Raw genomic sequence first — 20,302 nt, forward strand, 5'->3', positions numbered from 1 at the left:
AGTAACACAGCCATTGATAAACGTTTTGTACACAGAATTAGACTGAATTCCTATTCGACAGAACCTATAATCAATGGCTTGTCTGACCATGATAAACAAATCCTATGTGTTTCCAATGTCACTGAACAATTTCAAAATATTAATTTAAAAACTAAGAAAGGATCGTAATTGCTGTATCTAGTGATTATTTACATTTATGTCTACAAAATGAATCTTGGAAAAAAATATATGATACTGGTACTACTGATATTAAGAGTAAATATACTGAATTTTTCACTTAATTTCATAATCACTTCAGTGGATGTTCTCCACTCAATGTTGTGAAAAAATTCAAAAGTTAAAACATGTAGATAACGCAGGGACTTCAAAATCTCATGTATTAAAAAGAAGAATCTATATGTAATGAGTTGCAATGTAATGATATTCATGTTCTTAAATACTGCAAGAAGTACAGCGTAATTTATCAAAAATTATGAAAGAGGGAAATAGAATATATTTGAGTAGAAAAGTACAAAATTCAGATAATGCAATTAAACCTATTCGTAATATTATTAAATTTAAACTTGTAGATATCCTAAGAAAGAAAATATTTTTTCATTAAAACCAATGATTATAAAGTAGAGGATCCCAAATCTATTGCAAATTCTTTTAACGTATTATAGTATATAGTACAGAAATATTATTGACAACTTAAACATTCAAGATTTTGCAAAAGATACTGCAATTGGTTACTTAACAGATGTATTTAATAATTATTATTAATATATGTAATTAGTCAATAACTGCAACAGTGCTTATACATTCAATCATAACATGAATAAAATTGAATGCAAACACGTAGATAAAATAGTTAAAATTAACTGCAGGGGTGAGAATGAAATAATCCAAAGCCATACTTTTAACAAAAATTGTTTTGTGCGAGTGCATTTCTTACACATATGGGAAAGCTATTAATAAATTATTGTAATAATTACTCAACAAATGACATAGCCTAAGGACTCTAAACCTTTGTAAAAGTTTGTCTATTATTATATATTATTTTAATTTCATTTTAATTGTTAGTTTTTAATATATATGCATTTACATTGTATATATGTGTGTGTATAAATGCATTCATTAGATTAACGTTTATAATATTATAACTTGTAATTTTGTATTGTTTGCGATCATTAAATTCTATTTTACTGACGTCACTCCTATTGACGCAATGAAAGCCATCCAACGCATCAAGACGAAAGCTCAAGGGCCAGACAACATTAGCATATTACTCATACAGAAAATACAAGACATAGTAATACCTACAATTGCACACATATTCAATAGTTCCTTAATCACTTCAACTTTCCCTAAAATATGGAAGCAAGCTTTCGTTCTTCCTCTTCCAAAAGTCAAAGTTCCCACTGACCCGAACGACTATAGACCAATCAGTATCCTGCCAGCCATATCAAAAGCACTGGAAAGAATCGTACACAGACAAATTACTAACTACATGAACGAACACAAACTATTCGACAAGTATCAGTCAGGTTTCAGAGCTGGACACAACACAAGCACTGCTCTACTTAAAGTGACAGAAGACATTCGTGAAGCAATCGACTCTAATAAAGTAACAATACTAACACTTCTTGACCTTAGCAAAGCTTTCAACTCTGTAAATTTCGACCTGCTCACCCATAAATTGAGAAATCTGCATTTGTCAGAGACTGCTGTGAGTTGGTTCGAATCCTACTTACGGGAAAGACAACAATGTGTTGTATCCGGGAATCGAAGCTCTTCCTGGTTTAACATAACATCAGGTATACCACAGGGTTCGGTACTCGGACCATTGTTGTTCACAATATATGTCAGTGATATTACATCTCATGTAAGGCATTGTAACTATCACTTGTATGCTGACGACCTTCAATGCTACATCTCTTCCCGCTTAGATCGAATAAATGACGCTATAGATAAATTGAACAAAGACATTGACTCGATTGTGACATGGACAAAGAAATTCCATCTTAATATCAATCCTGGAAAGACACAAGCAATCATATTAGGACACAAACGGCAAACCGACGCTGTAAAGCACCTCGACATTTCCCCCGTTAAAGTAAGTACAGTGCATATCCCTTTCAGTTCTTCGGTAAAAAATCTTGGCATTCACATGGATAATAATCTCAACTGGGACATGCGAATCACAGAAACCTGCAGAAAAGTATATTCTATTATTCATGTGCTAAAAAGGATAAATGTTCATCTTCCCTCTTGCTTAAAAAAGTCCCTTGTGCAGACCCTTGTATTTCCCTATTTTGACTATGCTGACATTTTACTGACTGACCTTTCCAGCGACAACAAAATGAAACTTCAACGTGCTCATAATTTGTGTGTACGTTTTGTAAGCAATGTTCGTAAATATGATCATATTACCCCATCCCTGGAAGCAATAGGTTGGCTTAAACTAGATAAGAAAAGAAATTTACATTCACTTCTCTTTCTCTTCGAAATCTTGAACTCTTCTATTCCTTCGTACCTGTCGTCTCGCTTCACTTACCTTTCTTCCCACCACAATCTGAACACACGCTCTCGCCATGAAACAATACTAACGATACCATCCCATCGCACCTCCTCATACTCATCCTCTTTCACAATAGCCCTGCCAAGACTCTGGAATTCGTTACCTGCTAGCATCAGGGACTGTCGAAATAAAATTGAATTCAAACGCAAACTTACTAGGCACTTGGTCAGTAATTGACACTCGTTCAGACATGGTTTCTTGTAAATAGTTCTTTTAATCTACCACAAAATATCTCAATATCCGGTAATTTCATCACTATAGAATTTTGTTATTGTAGGTTTAATTTGTAATTTAGTAAATACAAAAATATTCTTTGTTCTTAACTTCTATGATAAAATGTCTAGCTTTCATTAATCAGGTATTCTTGTCGTACTTTAATTTTTATTGTAATTGTAATTGTAAATTTAATATTAATTGTAATCTTATTGTTCATGTTATAGTTGTAATCCCCTGGTAGAGGGGCAGAGAAGGCCTGACGGCCTTATCTCTACCAGGTTAAATAAATAAATCTAATCTAATCTAATTAACAATTAATCTCAGGACTTTGTAAAACTATATTTCAACGTGACTTAGCTATTTCAACGTTATTTAGACAAAAAAAAATTGTTGTGTAGACTAAGAATCGAACTCGCACTCTTCTACACAACACGCAGAAGTCTTACCGTCTGAGCTATGGAAACGACATGAAAGCTTTCCTTTCTGTGCGGAGTGTCGATCTAGTCATGAAGGTCCATTGTCGATTTAAATACACGATTTATGTATATATTTATCTTTTATTTACGTAATATTATCATATTTTTTGCAGTTTTTAATTGAATTTCGGAACGATGCTAGTAACAAACCAAATAGCCTGAATTTAAGTAACTCAATATTCGTTATCTTGTGTATCGGTGCTCTGGTCTCCGATCATGCGCAGTGTCTTACATCTGAGACTTAGGAATATTCATGTCTTACATCTGAGACTTAGGAATATTCAATCGTCTCATCCTTTTCCAGGGAAACTGTACAAATGTCTTCCGATCTGGACATTGTCGCTGTGGGTACCTCTCCTGGTACAAACGACGACGAGCCAGCGCAGCATTGCCGTCAGCCTTGCCGTCAGCCTTGCCGTACATGAAGTGTATCTCTGCCAGCTCTTGATTTGAATACATGTCGCACAGTCTAACGCCTACACAACACTGAATGTAACCTTCGCCTTGGAATGAACTGTCAGAGTGCCCTCTTAATGTCTCCTTTGACGGCGACAACCTGCGGAAAGAAAAACGTTCCGGTGAATTTCAATGTTGTGAAGGCCATAACTCGGAAATAAAGCATTTCCGGACACATGTTGTAATGAATTATTTTGATTGTCTACATGTGGGAAATACATACCTGAAATTATGCCCCGTATTTTTTAAATACCCTGTATGGAAGAGAATAGGATAGAATAGAGAGAATAGAATAGGAAATAGCTAGAATAGACAGTATAGGATAGAACAGATAGAATACAATAGGATAGAATAGATTGAATAGGATGGAACAGATAGAATAGAATAGAATAGGATAAGATAGAATACGTTTGGATAGATTAGGATAGAATAGATTAGGATAGAATAGAATAAGATAGAATAGATAGAATAGAATAGCATAGAATATATAGATAATAATAGGATAGAATAGAATAGGATAGAACAGATAGAATAAAATAGATAGAATAGGATAGAATACATAGAACAGAATAGGATCAAATACTTAGAATAGCATAGGATAGAATGGATAGATAGAATAGAATAGATAGATAGAATAGATAGAATAGAATTATCTATCTATCCCTGACTCCATCCAATTTATCTATCCATGCATCCATCCATTCCATCTATCCATCCAATCCATCTAACCATCCATCCACCATCCAAACTATCTATCCATGCATCCATCCATCCCAATTACCTATCCATCCATCCATTCATCCAATCTATTGATCCATCCATTCAATCTATTTATACATCTATACAGTATACATCTATTCTTCCAATATATCTATCAATCCATTAATTCAATCTATCTATGCAACCATATATACAGTTAATTCATCCATCCATCCACTCTATCTATCCATCTAATCAATCTATCCGTCCATCCAATCTACCTATCCTCCCATCCATCCAATCTATCCAACCATCCAATCCTCCTAGTCATCAATCCATGCAATTAATCTACCTATCCATCCATCCAATCTATAAATCCTAACACCAACCATCCATCCAATCTATCTATCCATCCTATCTACCCATCCATCCATTCTATCTATCTATCTATCTATCTATCTATCTATCTATCTATCTATCTATCTATCTATCTATCTATCTATCTATCTATCTATCTATCTATCTATCTATCTATCTATCTATCCATCCATCCATCCAATTTATCTATCCCTCCATCCAATTTATCTATGCATCAATCCGTCCAATCCATCTAACCATCCATCCATCCCTCCAAAGTATCTCTCCATGCATCTATCCATCCATCCATCCCATCTACTAATCCATCCATTCAACCATCCAATCTATCTATCTATCCATCCATCCATCCATTTAATCTATCCATCCATCCATCAAATCTATGCATCCATCCAATCTATCTACCAATCCATTCATCCAATCTATCCAATCCATCCATCCATCCATCCATCCATCAGGATGGCAAATTTAAAAAAAATCGTAATTTTGACCTTCCAAAACACACTTTACTCTATACAAGGAGTAGCATCCCTGCATTCTTATACCGTAGCATCAAAATGAGAATCTCGAACACAAGCTGATTTTCGAGAAAAAGATACCAAAGATACCCCTATTCTGATAACATTCTCGCCGCCATAACTCCACTCTATGCTCAGTGAGAACAAAGCCGATAGTACCGTTGAATAGAGCTCCTCGAACTCTATCTGTAGTGTAAAGAACAAGCCTCTGACCCCAGGCATATGGACGGTACAGGCGGGCTAATTTTCAAAAAATTTAAATTTTGACCTTCTAAAACACACTTTACTCTACACAAGGAGAACGATTGGGCTCAGACACCCGCCCTTTTAACTGTAGCATCCCTGCATCTTTACTAGTAATCACCATTAAAGTCGAGCAAATCCAATGCACTTCTTTCTAGCATTATTTTTATACCCACCCAAACAACACGCTAATCCCTTATTCATCTGTCGTAAAAAAATCTTGGCTTCTTTTTTCATAATAATCTAAATTGGAATTTTCAAGTTAAAGAAACGATAAAAGAATCTGTTCCTCCATTCACTGTTTGAGTCGCTTGAGAAATTTCTTGCCCCAGCAACTAAAACTTACCCTAGTACAAACCCTAGTAATGCCGCAGTTCGATTATCGTGACATTTTGTTAAGTTACCTAAGTTCTGAACTGTCAGTCAAGTTACAGTGAGTTCAGAATATGTGCGTCAGATACGTATGCAACATCCGACGATATGATCACATATCACCGTTCTTCGCAAGTCTTTCATGGCTCCGACTTAAAGAATGCAGAACTTTACACTGTTTATCTTTACTCTTTCGAATTCTGCACACCTCAACACCAAGTTACCTTTCGTCTCGTTTCTCTTATCTATACTCTAACCACGACGTAAATACCAGATCACTTATCTGTGGCACGTTAAGTATACCTCTTCACAGAACATCTTGTTATTCATCATCTTTTACAGTATCCTCCTCGTGACAATGGAATTCCTTGTCACAAAGTATTAGGGGCTGCAAGACAATAAACACTTTTAAAAACAGCTTAAAAGATAATCTTCTTAGTATTTCACTCCAATTATATTGATTTAAACTATCACTGATTACATTGTTACTTCTTTCTTTAGACATCATCCTGATAGTGCTGTATTTTCAAAATTGTCTCATAATAATATCTTTCTATTATCTAACATTATTTGAAATATATCAACATTCTATGTGTTTTAGCTTAATTCTGCTATACAGTTTGTATTTCAGTGTTTAATTAATAGTTCATAGTATTATGTTGTTTAATTTGTAAATAATTCTTGTATACTTGTAACTCACTATATAGACCCTAATAAAACCAGTGTTGACCTATGCACAGAGACATGGCTTCTTAGTGAAAGGGATAAATTTAAATTGGTTGCATTTGAAAGGAAGATATTGCAAAGGATTTTTGGACCTGTAAGGGATGGTGAAACTTGGAGAATAAGATATAATAACGAATTATACCAGCTTTATGAGTCTCCCGATATAATAACATCTGTTAAGATTGCTCGTCTGAGATGGGCAGGGCATGTTAAGAGAATGGATGAATGTGAAATACCTAGGAAGGTTATGGAATATGGGATTGCTGGAGGAAGAAGAGTTGGAAGGCCAAAGCTATGATGGATGGACTGTGTTATGGACGACATTAAGAGGCTTGGAGTGAAGAACTGGTGGACGGTGGCTAAAGATCGAGACCGATGGAGAAGAATTCTTAAGGAAGCCGAGGCCCGATTCGGGCTGTAGCGCTATGGATGATGATGATGATGATGATGATGATACATGTAACTCTCATATAAATCAAATTGTTGAATTCTTTGTAAGTTCATGCATATATATGCATACTTTTTGCTGGTTGAGTGGAAGAGAAGGCCTTACGGCCTTAACTCTACCATCTAAAATAAATCATTATTATTATTATTATTATTATTATTATTATTATTATAAAAGGTTTCCGTCTCTAATTTCCGGAAATAATGGCGATATCGAGGAATGGCATACAGTGTTGTATTGCCCATTGCATCCCTATTCCGACAACATTCTCGCCCCCATAACTCCGCCCTATGTGCAGCGAGAGCAAAGCCGATAGTACCGTTGAATAGAGCTCCTTGAACTCTATTTGTAGTGTAAAGGACAAGCTTCTGCCCCAAGGCATATGGACGGCAAATTTAAAAAAGAAATTGCAATTTTGACTTTCCAAAACACACTTTACACTACACAAGGAGAACAACTGGGATAAGGACACCCACCCTTTTAACTGTAGCATTCCCGCATCTTTACTACTAATCACCATTGAACTCGAACAAATCCAAGGATCTTCTTTCTAGCCTTTTTTTTTACCAACCTAAAAGGTTTCTGTCTCTTATTTCCTGAAATAATGGCAATGTCGAGGAAAGGGATGCGGTGTTGTATTCCCCATTGACTCTCCTCAGATACAGTAGCATCCAAGTGAGAATCCCGAACACAAGCTGATTTTCGAGAAAAAAATACCTCTATTCCGTCAACTTTCTCGCACCCATAACTGCGCCGTATGCGCAGTGAGTATAAAGCCAATAGTACCGTTGAATAGAGCTCCTCGAAATCTATCTGTAGTGTAAAGGACAATCCTATGCCTCCAGGTATATTGACGGTACGGGCCAGCAAAATTTGAAAATAAAGGAATTTTGACCTTCAAAACACACTTTACTCTACACAAGGAGAACGATTGGGTTCAGGCACCCGCCCTTTATACAGAAAGAGATGTTTTGAAGAACTGCAAAAAATAGATTAGGCTCGATTTAGAATATACGTCATTTCTACCTCTCCAACCCACTCATCACACAGAAACTGCAGAAACACTACTAGATATCAGAGCAAATACAAATCCCACAAAATAATAACGCATAGATAACTATCAGCACCGGAATTTCTGCAATTATATTTGTGAAATTTTCATTGCAGTGTCCTAAGGCAACATCAAAACGCATTCAGTATAGGGAACTGTGGCATATTAACGACGCTTCTTTAATTTCTTATTTGTTATTACTGCCATGTCGTGATATTTGGACTCTCCATACAGTAGACGAAAAAAGTCGAAACTTTAACAAACATGCTCCGATAAAAACTAGACATATTGTTGGATCTCCAGCTCCTTAAATGACTACTGAAATCCAGCCACTGAGACAAAGAGACAAGGGCTTTCGAAAATTTAAGAAACTAAAAAGTGACACAGATTTCTTGCAGTACAAGCAACTAAGAAATATGACCACACAGACTATTAGAATTGCAAAGACCAGGATAAGGACTACGACAAGAACCACAGTGTCCTTGTACTCCTTATCATGGTCCATGTAGTGGTATTTATCATAATCCTTGTTGTGGTGTTTGTCATGTTTCTTGTAATATGCTATCGTGGTCCTGATCTTTGTTCTTGTTGTCTTTGTCGTGGTCCTTACAATGTTCTTGCTTTCTTTGCCGTGGATCTAAATCTGTAATTTCAAAATTAACATTGTTCTTCCACTTTGGAGAATGACTTTCATGTTACATGGTATTTTTCAAACTTTCATAAAAAGTAAACGATCAAGAACATAAAAAGAGACCTACACCACAAATAGACAACTGATAACATTTTGCACTGGTGTGTACTTTGGAATAGGATGAAAATAGGCCTACGCATGTATGACCAGATGTCTTCCTGGCTACGTCAATATCGCATGAACCACGCTGTAGAACTTTTAACTTTCGACGACCAAGAGTCCTCTCATTGCTTATTTGGAGAACTGTACATCATCACTTCATACAATTTACATCAATCTTTTCATATTTACTCTTTTAAATGCTTTCACAAAATCTAGAAAGCCAATTGGATCTCAATGTTAAATTCTCTACTTTTCCTAAAATTAATCTGATTGCACAATAAAATTACTAATATGGTAATATAATTATAACAGAATACACACCATAACAACTCTATAAATATAACCCAAAATACAGAACAAATAAAGAAGCAATATTGTAGTCCTGAAAAGTAAATTTATAATTAGACAGGGCAATCATGTTTATACCTTATAAGTCAATAATTTTTTCCTTTTCAAAAATGTACGCTTTACTATATTTTCTATTATTTGTACAATCATTTTTTGCTAAAATAATATAGGGGTACAATTTCAAATGGTACATTGTTCTACTAATTTTCTACATTAAATGAAGATGTACACAAATCGACGGTACCATCGAATAACATTGTAACTGACAAAATTAACTTTTTCAGTAGGATTAAAAACAACTTTGGATTGTTGTGAAAAATCAGGATTTTTAATTAGGTCTCATTTGTTGACATTTTCGTTATTGAAATGGACGTCCTACTCTATTGTAATGATAGCGTTTCTCTGACATCATTCCTTATATGCGTATTGTTACTTACAATACTGAAAGTTTAACACGAATTCCCTTTAAGAATATTGTATGTGACATACAACAGTGTTGCTTGCGGAAGAAGGCACAATAATTTCACCGTTTACAGTTAAAAACATTGTAACTACATTGCTAGAAACATAAATGTACATAAACATTTACAATAATATAATAATATGTTTCACAATACCACTGATTTTAAAGTTATTCATCACTGTCACAATTTTCAGCAATTTCGCTGGTTTTAAGTCCCTTGTAGAATCCATGATAAATGCGAGGAATGTGGGGATGTTTTTCATCACACAGTAATATCAGATTATTCAGTTTACCTTGGGAGATGGGAAGTGGAGCAGTGTAAGCACATTTGAGATTGATATCCTTCCAAGATTTCCGTCTTCCTCTGATTTTGTGCTGTATGTCAATACTATGTTCATGCTCATCAAAATGATTGTATTTTATGAATATCTTCTTTCCTAATTCTGGAACAATTCTAACTTGCTTAACATTCAACCAGACTACTTTTTCTTTTTCTTCTGTCAAATTCCAGTTGCCCTTTTCGTAAGTGATTAAAGACTTCAAGTTTTTAAAATCACTTTGTGCCATTTCAGTTACGTCATATGGGTTTCCACGTCTTGTTTTAGTCATTTTCACTAGCATTATCCATTGTTCAGGTGTAAATATTGTTCGTCCCTTTTTCCTTCGTTCAATTAAAGCATGTATTGAATCTGCTTCATTTTGTGTGTGTTCTTTTTCCAGAAATTTATGTGTAATTTTAACACTGAACTTCTCGCTTATAAATAAATAAAGAGCAAAAATATACCTGTTTCTGTTCTGTCCTGAACAGTTACCTGAGAAAAATATGAATTCCTTTATATTTCATTTTCTTTCTTCTTTCTTTCTATCCACTTCAGTAGGCAACTACCAATTTCATTGCAGCCCCTTTTTGCAACGGACTCATGCCACATGAAACAGTACCCTTTATTTTCTCCCAAATCATAGAATGTAAAATTGTAGGTAGAGTATTTTCTTAAGTAATAGAAGATGCTAACATCGGAATAAGGGGTTTGAAGAACTTTTTGCAAATCAAAAACTGCCGCACATACACTTTTGTCATTCTGAGCTTTCAATTTATCACATTCTTTCATTTCTCCTACAACATCTTTGTTTTTTATATGTCCAACATGAGAATCTTCTAAACTGAGCTTCACATCTGCACTTGCAATACTGTAAGTATTACACTCTTCACATTGGTCTTTGTTTGGTAAAAAGAAGGCTATGTTGAATTCCCTAACAAACACTTCTCTGTATTGTCTCTCTGTGGCACATACTCCACCATTTTCGTTTATCCTTTCTTTGTATAGTCTATACATTTTTGCTATGGATAAATCACCATCCAAAAATTTTCGTGTAGAATCTTTTCTGATATAGTGGGAGTCTACAGCTGGAAAAGAACAAATATGTTGTCGTATGGAATCCTTCACACTCACCGACACAGCATTTCCACGGTTTCTGTGTTTTCCTCGTTTATCTGGGGAAACTATTCCTGTTCCTTTATCAAGTTTCTGCATAGCTGTCATTACCCACATGTCATTTATGCCGAGGGAATGCAGGAACATCGTTTTGCAGACCTGCACACTATTTTCTTCATTGCCAACAGGTAAAGTGTAAATAAAAGTGAACTGTCTTCTAGCGACTTTAGGCGAAGCAGTTGTTGTTCTTTTCCTTTCAATTCTTCTTACGTTGTTTGTAATGTAATCCCATTTTCTAGTGTGTTCTGAAAGACTCCAAAATCTACTGAAAACTTTTCCTCTGTCTTCATGAGTGACCTTGTTTTTGCAACCATATCTACATGTTAAGGCGCAACCTGGTCCCATTTGTCTTGCTTGTATTATTTTTCCTGTAGATGAATTATATTCTGATCCTTCATGTCTTTTCCTTTTTTTAATATTGATCGTCCAATTACTTTCATTTTTTTTTTCCACTTTCTACCAGGACTAGTTTTCTTACCTGCGTGTTTCTTTTTATTTTGCTTAGAAATTTCAGCATTCGCAGAGTCTTCAAACGAAATCTGTTCTGCGCTTGTGTCAACTTCACTCAAATCCTGAACGGGCATATTATAAGTAGAATTGTCAAATACAATGTGTTGCACACGTAATTTACTGTTATCATCAGAAACATCTTGCTCTTGTACCACTTCCATTTGTTGGAGATCAACCTGGGATCCAAAATAAAATATTGTATTCCCCATTACTGTATATAATTTTTTTCTTAAGAAATTAGTAACATCGAAAAAGCGAATCATGAATATGTCAAAGGCTTGTCTATTAGTAGAATTCTTTGCAATATAATTATAACATACCGCAATATTGTCTCTTGGGAAGCTTTGGTTAGTGATTTCTGGCAAAATAATTTCCTTAATTGGACTTTCATATGTGGTAGTACGACGATCTTCTACATCAACAACATCTGATTGTACGTGATTTGTGTATGGTATATTTTTTCTTTTTTAATTTTTTAGGTCCAACCTGTAATAGAAAGGATATGACTTACAACATTATCTCTTCCTCCTAAGCTACATGGTTTCTAAATATGAAATATAATATAAAATCAAGTTGTTTTTTCTATATTATAAGTCAACATAATATGTTAAATTTTATAGCTGAAGTATGTAGGTTATAGGGATGGTTAATTTAAATTACCATAGTGTCGCTATTTGTATCAGATGAGCTTTTGTCGGTTTCTTTTGAGAGAGTAAACGTTGGATCTCTCAATGAATCATCTTAATCAAAATCTTCGCCCTCACTTAGATCCAAGTCTCGTCAAATGTTTAGTAATACTCTGGAAATTTCAGGCGCTGGAGAGGATGTTAAAGACTCACTTTTTTCATCTAAAAAAATTTAAAATATATAACACATTTCTAAAAGTTTATTTAATTAAAATTTAAAACTATTACTGAACTAACTGAGCTTCAACGTAAATGTCAAGACTGAGGTGCAAGCTTGGAATTAGGAACAACTACTATAGAATACAGGTAGGTAGGTGTATATTAACTGTTCCGTAATATTACAAAAAAAACCAGGACCACACGAACCATATACTGAAATATCCCCCTGTATTATTGGTGCAAGGGAAATTTCTCAATTTTTATTTATGAATGGAGCTATTTATGAAATTTAATGGACACCTGATTTTTGTGAATGATTTTTTTCCACGAATTTCTGCTGATTCAAAGACATTTCATACCTATAACAATTTTAACTCTCTTGAATCAATTAGAAGAAATTCGTCAAAAGAATCACTCGCGAAAACAGGTGTTCCTTGTCATATCATAATATCAGTCAGAACTATTTGTGACCTTCAATTCCTTACCCATTACTATGCTGACTTAAATTAAATCATATTTTACAATGCAACTTGAAAGCTAAGACATGATACAGTGTCCTGAGTATAGCCATGGATATGATTATGAAGATTTAAAGGTTTGTATGTTGGTAAGCCTGTAATAATGCTTGAAGGAAAATAGCGGCACCCCACTTCAGAACGCACAAGTACATAACCTCACTAACATACACTGGCCACATGATAGTTATTATGGGTATTTCATTCTTAAGCTGAAGTTTTCAAGAACACATTATATAGTAAGTAACAATAAAATATAGCGAAATGAAACTCACCAGAAAAATTTTCATCTGCATCTTTATACATCTCCTTCGCAAGAAGTAACATCCGCTTACTTCGCTCCATTGCAGTTTCTTCCCTCGTTATTTCTCGTTTAAACAAGGCTGAATAAAATAACACAACTACATGTTGTTGTAGAATGCAGATACAATACTTTAAAACTATATATTATACTGCTTTAACTGTTCATTCATTTCCTACAATGAAGACTATGGTATGTGACTTACAATAGTTTAAACAGAACATTATTGCGAAAATACACACTTGAAAAATTCGTAAGTGACATACAATATTATTCTACGTATAAAATATATAATTGTTGGTTACAATATTTTAATATTGCGTGATTACTGCCCAACAATCCAACCGATTTTAATCATAATTTTACCACAGATAGTCTGTTATAAGAAGTTCAGGTCTACGCTTAAAACTCAAATTCTTCAAAATGTCAGTTACAATGTTATTCGATGCTACTGTCGAAATGTGAACGAGAATAAAATTTGATTAGGACATTACTAAATCTCTAACTACATGAGCATTTTTTAAAGACTATGTTAAAATAGTACATTATGCAACGAGCTTATAATGGTAGTAATTAAGACGCAAGTATGATTGTTTATGAAACGAGCGCAAGTTTCATAATTTTCATACGAGCATCTTAATTACCATTATAGGCAAGTTTCATACGACTTTTTATGCTCGACCATATTTCTAACTTGAAAGTATTGAAAATTAGGTCTTTTTTATGGTTATGTGCGAACTGACCTGAATTGTGAGATGTGCGCAGACGCAAAAGTATTGATTTTTTCCAAGGCCGAATGTCATTGACCTTGGCACAGAATAAGAATGAACATTAGTCTGATATAACCTGGAAATTGATTTAGAATTGAAAAACGAGATGACAAATTGAATTTATTTGAACATTATTTACAATTAACGCTAATTATTATAGTAACAAAACATAACCTTCTGCGACAGTATTGGATTTCCAGCCTCCATGACTTTTCGCTAATTGTCTGTCGATTGCATATCCGAGAATAATCGATATAATGGTACAAAGCTGACTTGTCATTGGCTGAAGACCTGTACTTTAATGAGTAGGTGTACTTTAATGACATGCATTAAAGGACTGCTACCAGGTGTATAATTACTACATTTCGGCATGGTCGAGCATAAATACATATAAATTTCATTTCTTGTGATTGGAAGAAACAGCCCCTCCACTCACAAACTAATGATTTGGGAATGTAACCAAGCAAACCAAATTAAAAGAGTAGCTGGCAGCTGTTTTTTATAGTAGTAATATTAATTGCTTTTAAATTAGCACTACTGTCTTTGCTAGAGAATTTTTGTACAAAAATTATAATTACACATTGTAATCTGTTCTCATGTCCCCAATTATAAGGGTCAAATAATTACTGTTTCATTATGCTTCTAATAATGTCTTTTGTGATTTTATGGCTGCCTTATGAGATGCCATCAAAATGTATCCAGATTGGGCTATTGACACTTACCTTTGAAGTAGTCCTCTCCTCCATTGATACAGTGATTTCAACATTTCTACCATGCCTCAAATCCTTTCCTGAAGCCCTGTTCTCGAACCCTGCAAAGCATCTCCTATGATTCAATCCATATCTTCTGTGCAGAAACCTGTTTCTGTCATGCCAAAGTTGCGGTCTTTTACGACGAACGTCTTCATGCACCCTCCTCAAAACACCACGGTATAAATCGGCATTAACCATCAGGTTAGGAGGAACAAATCCCTGGTGCACAACTCCCTGCATGTCCAAAAAGATAATCTTAAAATCTAAACAGTAGTAAAAGTTGAAAACTTTTAAAATATAACTACTAATGTACAAGTAATGCAATAACATGAATTATAATCTCTTTATTTAATTCATGCTGATAAACACTTGCACCAAATTTGGTTGCAGAATTTTCAAACTGCTTTGATTTAGCACCTTGCTGTGAACCCAAATGCCAGATTTGACACTATCACTCTTAGATGATAGATGAGTACATATGGGTTAACTGTCCTCAGTGCATTACAAGATAACAATCACACCCAAGGTTTAATAAAATTTTGTTTGAAATATATATATATTAAAAAAAAAAAACATTTAAGGGGTTAGGCACAGCTTACAGCAGTAAAATTTTGGAAATATTCAACATTTTTTTCCTCCATTACTGTATCTTATACAATAATGAAAATCAATATGTGCAAAACACTGTCTTTCTGCTATATGAAAAAAAATATTTTTACGATTTAAAAAAATTATTTACAATTTTGTTTTCAAAATTAAGTTCACTGTGCAGTGATGATGCGTTTCCCACATAACTCAAAAACTATCCAACATTCTGTGATGAAATTTTTTGTGTGTATTTATGCATGTCACATCTATAATATGATGCAAGATCACTTCTCTACCTTTGATAGATTGTCTGATAAAAAATAAATTCATTTTAAAAAATGGTCAAATATCAGTATTTTTTATTACACAAAATAAAAAAAAATATTATTTATTAAGGACTGTAGTTGCAAGAGCATGATATTGTAAACAAGATTCTGAGTTATGAGGGAAACGCTTCATCATTGCACAGTAAACTGCCAACATTTTGAATTTTGAAGAAATATATATATATATATATATATATATATATATATATATACTTTTTTTTAATCGTAAAAATATTTTTTTCATATAGCAGAAGGAAATGTTTTATACATACCAATTTTCATTATTGTACAAGATACAGTAATGGAGGAAAAAAAAATGTTCAATATTTTCAAAAATTTCACAGCTATAAGCTGTACCTAACCCCTTTAAATTAATGACATTACTTACGGTTCATTCTGTATATTATTTAATACATACAGTGAAGGAGACTGAAACCAAAATATCATATGGACAAATCTAATGTAATATTGCATACCCGCGGGAAGTTGTTTAAAATACTCTCATGGTACCTACCACATTGTAAGTATGTTTTCACTATTGAATAACTAAAAAGCGCACATAAAAGCCATTTACAGGAGACTCGCACAATGACGGATCATCTGCTTACAAATATGGTTCATATCTTTAGAAATAAGGTGGTTTTTGAAGTAAATAATAAGTATTTTACTTCATATTTGATTACACTCCTTTAACGCTTATATTACTACTAATGAACTATTACGTTATTTAAATTAAATAACTGTGTTAATATTAAAATGATGTTATTTCACTTGGCTGGTAGGCTGGTAGAGGGGAAGAGAAGGCCTGATGGCCTTATCTCTATCAGGTTAAATAAATCTATACTACTAATATATACTAGTTGATTGACTAGTTTCGATGTCATATCCATCATCCTCTAAATTCTAATGATGATGGATATGACATCGCAATTAGATAATAAAATAAAATAACCATAATTTAAATATTAACACAGGAAAGATGTTATTTATTTGATTTAAATAAGTCAATAGTTCATCATTAAGAATTTTACTAATATTTGTACAGTACGATTATTTAGTCCTGACAGTTGCCGGCAACGTGCACCTGGGTCAGGCGAGTCCATTAAGTTACGCCAAGGGATGTTCAGGTTAGTCTGTTGGCTGCAGTCTGAGTGAACGGATGTCTCACATGTGGTATAGCATTGTGTTTCCAGTACAGTTAAGCTGTACTGCATTCCTTTACCGACCGCTCACCCTTATCTATACTCCAGAACTCCCCACTACTCCTATTACTTCCCCTCTTTCGCGTTGCTGAGCTGTCAGGACTAAATAATCGGTCTATAGTTTGATGTGCTGAATTTAATTCAACATTTCCACCTGTTGTGCTGAATGGATAGAGATTTTTATGGGCGAGCCTCTATTAATCAACCATTACTTTCACCTCATTTTCTGTCAATTAAGATTGGTAGTTCTCACTGTCCAGTTTCACGAAATTATGTCAGCAATTTACCTTGTACTGAGTTTTTTTATGAGGAAGCTCATGTAGACATTTTAGTTATCTGAGACTGTTAAAAGAACCAGAAATTGTGACCACCATATACAAAATTTCACAAAAATAGAAACTTGTATTGCAATATAAAGCGGGAGTCTAATCTACATTACAGGTACTCACACCATGCCACAGGCTGTTATGTGTCAGGTTGTGCATTGAATTCTGCAGAGTAGCTGTGTTTTGTTTCCTAAGTCTGACCCAACAAGCAATGTGTAGGTTTTCCTTGTTAGCCGTTTGCACTAAGTTGACAACACAATTTTATTCTGCTTGCATTTCATATTATTAATTCCATTAGCGAATTGTCTGAACTGTACTGAGAAATACGTACATTTAACCATGGTTAAATACACAGTACAGCAATGCATTTTCCTTGTTGAAGTGTATCTAGTGAAAAAGTCACACGAATTGTGTTTACGAAAGTTTCAGACGAGTTTCCCAGAGGCTACACAACCAATAAAACAGTGTTATACAATTTTTTAGTTAATGGTGAGAAACAATTCCATTCTCGACATGAAGAAACGTTTTCTGAAGCATGCTCTAACAAAGAATATATGTGTGTGAGGATGGAATTAAACCCAAGCACGAGAATGGAGTATATTGTAACATTCTGTGATAAGAGATTTGAAATGTCTTTTGTTTCATCCTATCAGGTGTCGGTTATTACACATATGACTTTATCGTTGAATGTTACGAAATTATGGTATCAGAAATCCATATTGTTCTCATGAATTCCACTACATGGTCAAAAAGTGGAAGTATGGTAATTTGGTGTGTAGTTTGTGTATTAAGAATAGTTAGGTCTATATTTTTTTACGAAACAATTACTTTGGAGAGCCATATGAACAATATTTCAACATCTCAGCAAGATGACGCAACAGCATGTATAAGCACACACATACATTGGTGCATTAAAAAACTTCTTGAAATGTTTGATGACAGAGTATTCTAGTGTACAACAAACAAAAAGTGTACAAAAACAATCTGCATACTCTGGAAGGTGTAAACAATGAAATAACATAGTACATACGGAATATTAGTGACGATGAATTCCAACAAGTGTTCCAGAACTTTATACTGTACATCGTTACAAAATGTGTACAGATTACAGAACTAAGGTGATCAACCTTAATGTATGTTTCCTTTTCCTTGTTTATGTTTTATAAATTAGTTTGTCAGTCTTGAACATTGTAATTGGGATTTGCCTGTTATGTTCAATAACAAGTAACTAAATAAACTGTCCCAATTTCTTTGGGACAGTCCCAAATTTAGACCCCTCTGTCTTGGATATTTTTAAAGCATTTCGTCAATTTGTCCCAAATTTTGCCAAGATGTTATGATTTATCCAGATTTAAATTTTTCCTACATTCACAGTAATGTTTTTAAGGGATGTGAATTGTGAAGATGGCAATACAGTTAGATTCACTTCACAAACGTGTATTGTACAACATTTTTTGCACGATATAGTTTTAAAATTGCAAATACAATATATTTTGCATTGAAAATATAGAGCAATATTATTCCAAAGCCTTCGCAAAACTGCAATGTAATGGTAACTAAGTGTAATGCACTGTAATGGATTTATTTCAATATAGTTTTATGTCACGAAAAATGATTTCCCTAGCAACAAGTTTCTGTGTGGGAATTCTAACTTTCAAGGTCTAACAACAATAGCTGAAAATACAACAAAAAACAAGATCGGGCAAAAAAATATTTTGGAACACAAGAGGTTCAATGCAACGTCTTATTATAAACTGGTTATTTTTAATATTTTAATTTTTAAATTTCTTTAAAATCTGCAGTGAACTATTTCATGAGACCATAATGCAATGTGTAAGCACAAAAGAGATATCATAGACTTTGCATAGAATTTTTCATTGCTACTTAATTTTATAAACTCCAAATAAATACTTCAGTACGATTCTTGACATCTCTCAGTGCAGTCCCTACCCGGAGTTCCGATTGAGGGACTATTTTACCTCCAAAGAATTTTACACTAAGGAACTCCATGTATCATAAGGAGTGAAAAATAGGCTACAGTGTGACTGCGTTGGTGTTGATGCAGCTTCTGTGGGTACCTCTTTGTTACTTGTTAGCTTAAACAACAAATTTAAGCCCCTTCACCACATCACGAAGCTCAATACGTAGGGAATATGCATCCATAGATAGTTGCTAACCACTAGAATCGCTACTATAACCTCATCACAGACAATGCGAAATAGTACCGGCACAGTCTATTGTTCCTAGTACTCTCATCACTTCAAGCTTCGTGACTGTTTATACTAGACTGTAGTTTAATTGTCATGCCTCATCTTTCGAAGAAATAGGTATAGATACCTTGTAGGTCGTGTAAACTTTAATCTGTAGAGAGGGAATTGTACTCACTTATGGTTGGCAGCTCTGGTTTTGACAAATAGAAGAAGCAGCGGGAATGGTTTGTCAACTGTGATGAAAGCAGCTTCCTGGTTGTGGAGTTATACATAGAGCTAACAATCTTATCATGAGATTCCTCTGGAGAGAAAACTGGAAATATTATAAATCTGAAAAACAATATAGCAAGACTGTATTAATATTTGATATCAGACAACCAAGTACTATTCAAGATATGGGCAGTATTTGAAATACGTATTTGAAATACATTTGTATTTTGTAATTTGCAAGGATTTTAGAAAGTATTTTGTATTTAAATACATAAAATTGATGTATTTTGTATTTCAAATACTCAAAATACTTTCTTCTTCTTCTTCTTCTTCGTCTTCTTCTTCTTCTTCTTCTCCTCCTCCAAGTTTTGGATTTGTATTTGAAGAATGAATTTCTGTCTTATTTGCCTACCCATTTCAGATGTGCTAGCCATATACTTAGTTTTCTTGTCACAACTGATTTTCTTAATGCCATAAAGAAATCTCCAACAGCATCAAGGATCCATCACC

At 34.0% G+C, this 20,302-nt stretch overlaps 1 long non-coding RNA gene across 1 annotated transcript in view; it reads right to left on the reverse strand.

Annotated features, from left to right (window-relative positions):
• Window positions 1-19,908, reverse strand: part of LOC138702729 (uncharacterized) — a 51,028-nt gene extending 31,120 nt beyond the window's left edge. The window contains exons 1-2 of the long non-coding RNA XR_011332884.1: window positions 19,758-19,908; window positions 14,901-15,164 (exon numbers count right to left, since the gene is read on the reverse strand). This is a non-coding gene — a long non-coding RNA (uncharacterized lncRNA). The remainder of the gene's footprint in view (window positions 1-14,900; window positions 15,165-19,757) is intronic.
• Between the last annotated feature and the right edge of the window lie 394 nt (window positions 19,909-20,302).

The sequence above is a fragment of the Periplaneta americana genome, chromosome 7 (assembly GCF_040183065.1).
Source record: "Periplaneta americana isolate PAMFEO1 chromosome 7, P.americana_PAMFEO1_priV1, whole genome shotgun sequence".
NCBI lineage: Eukaryota > Metazoa > Arthropoda > Insecta > Blattodea > Blattidae > Periplaneta > Periplaneta americana.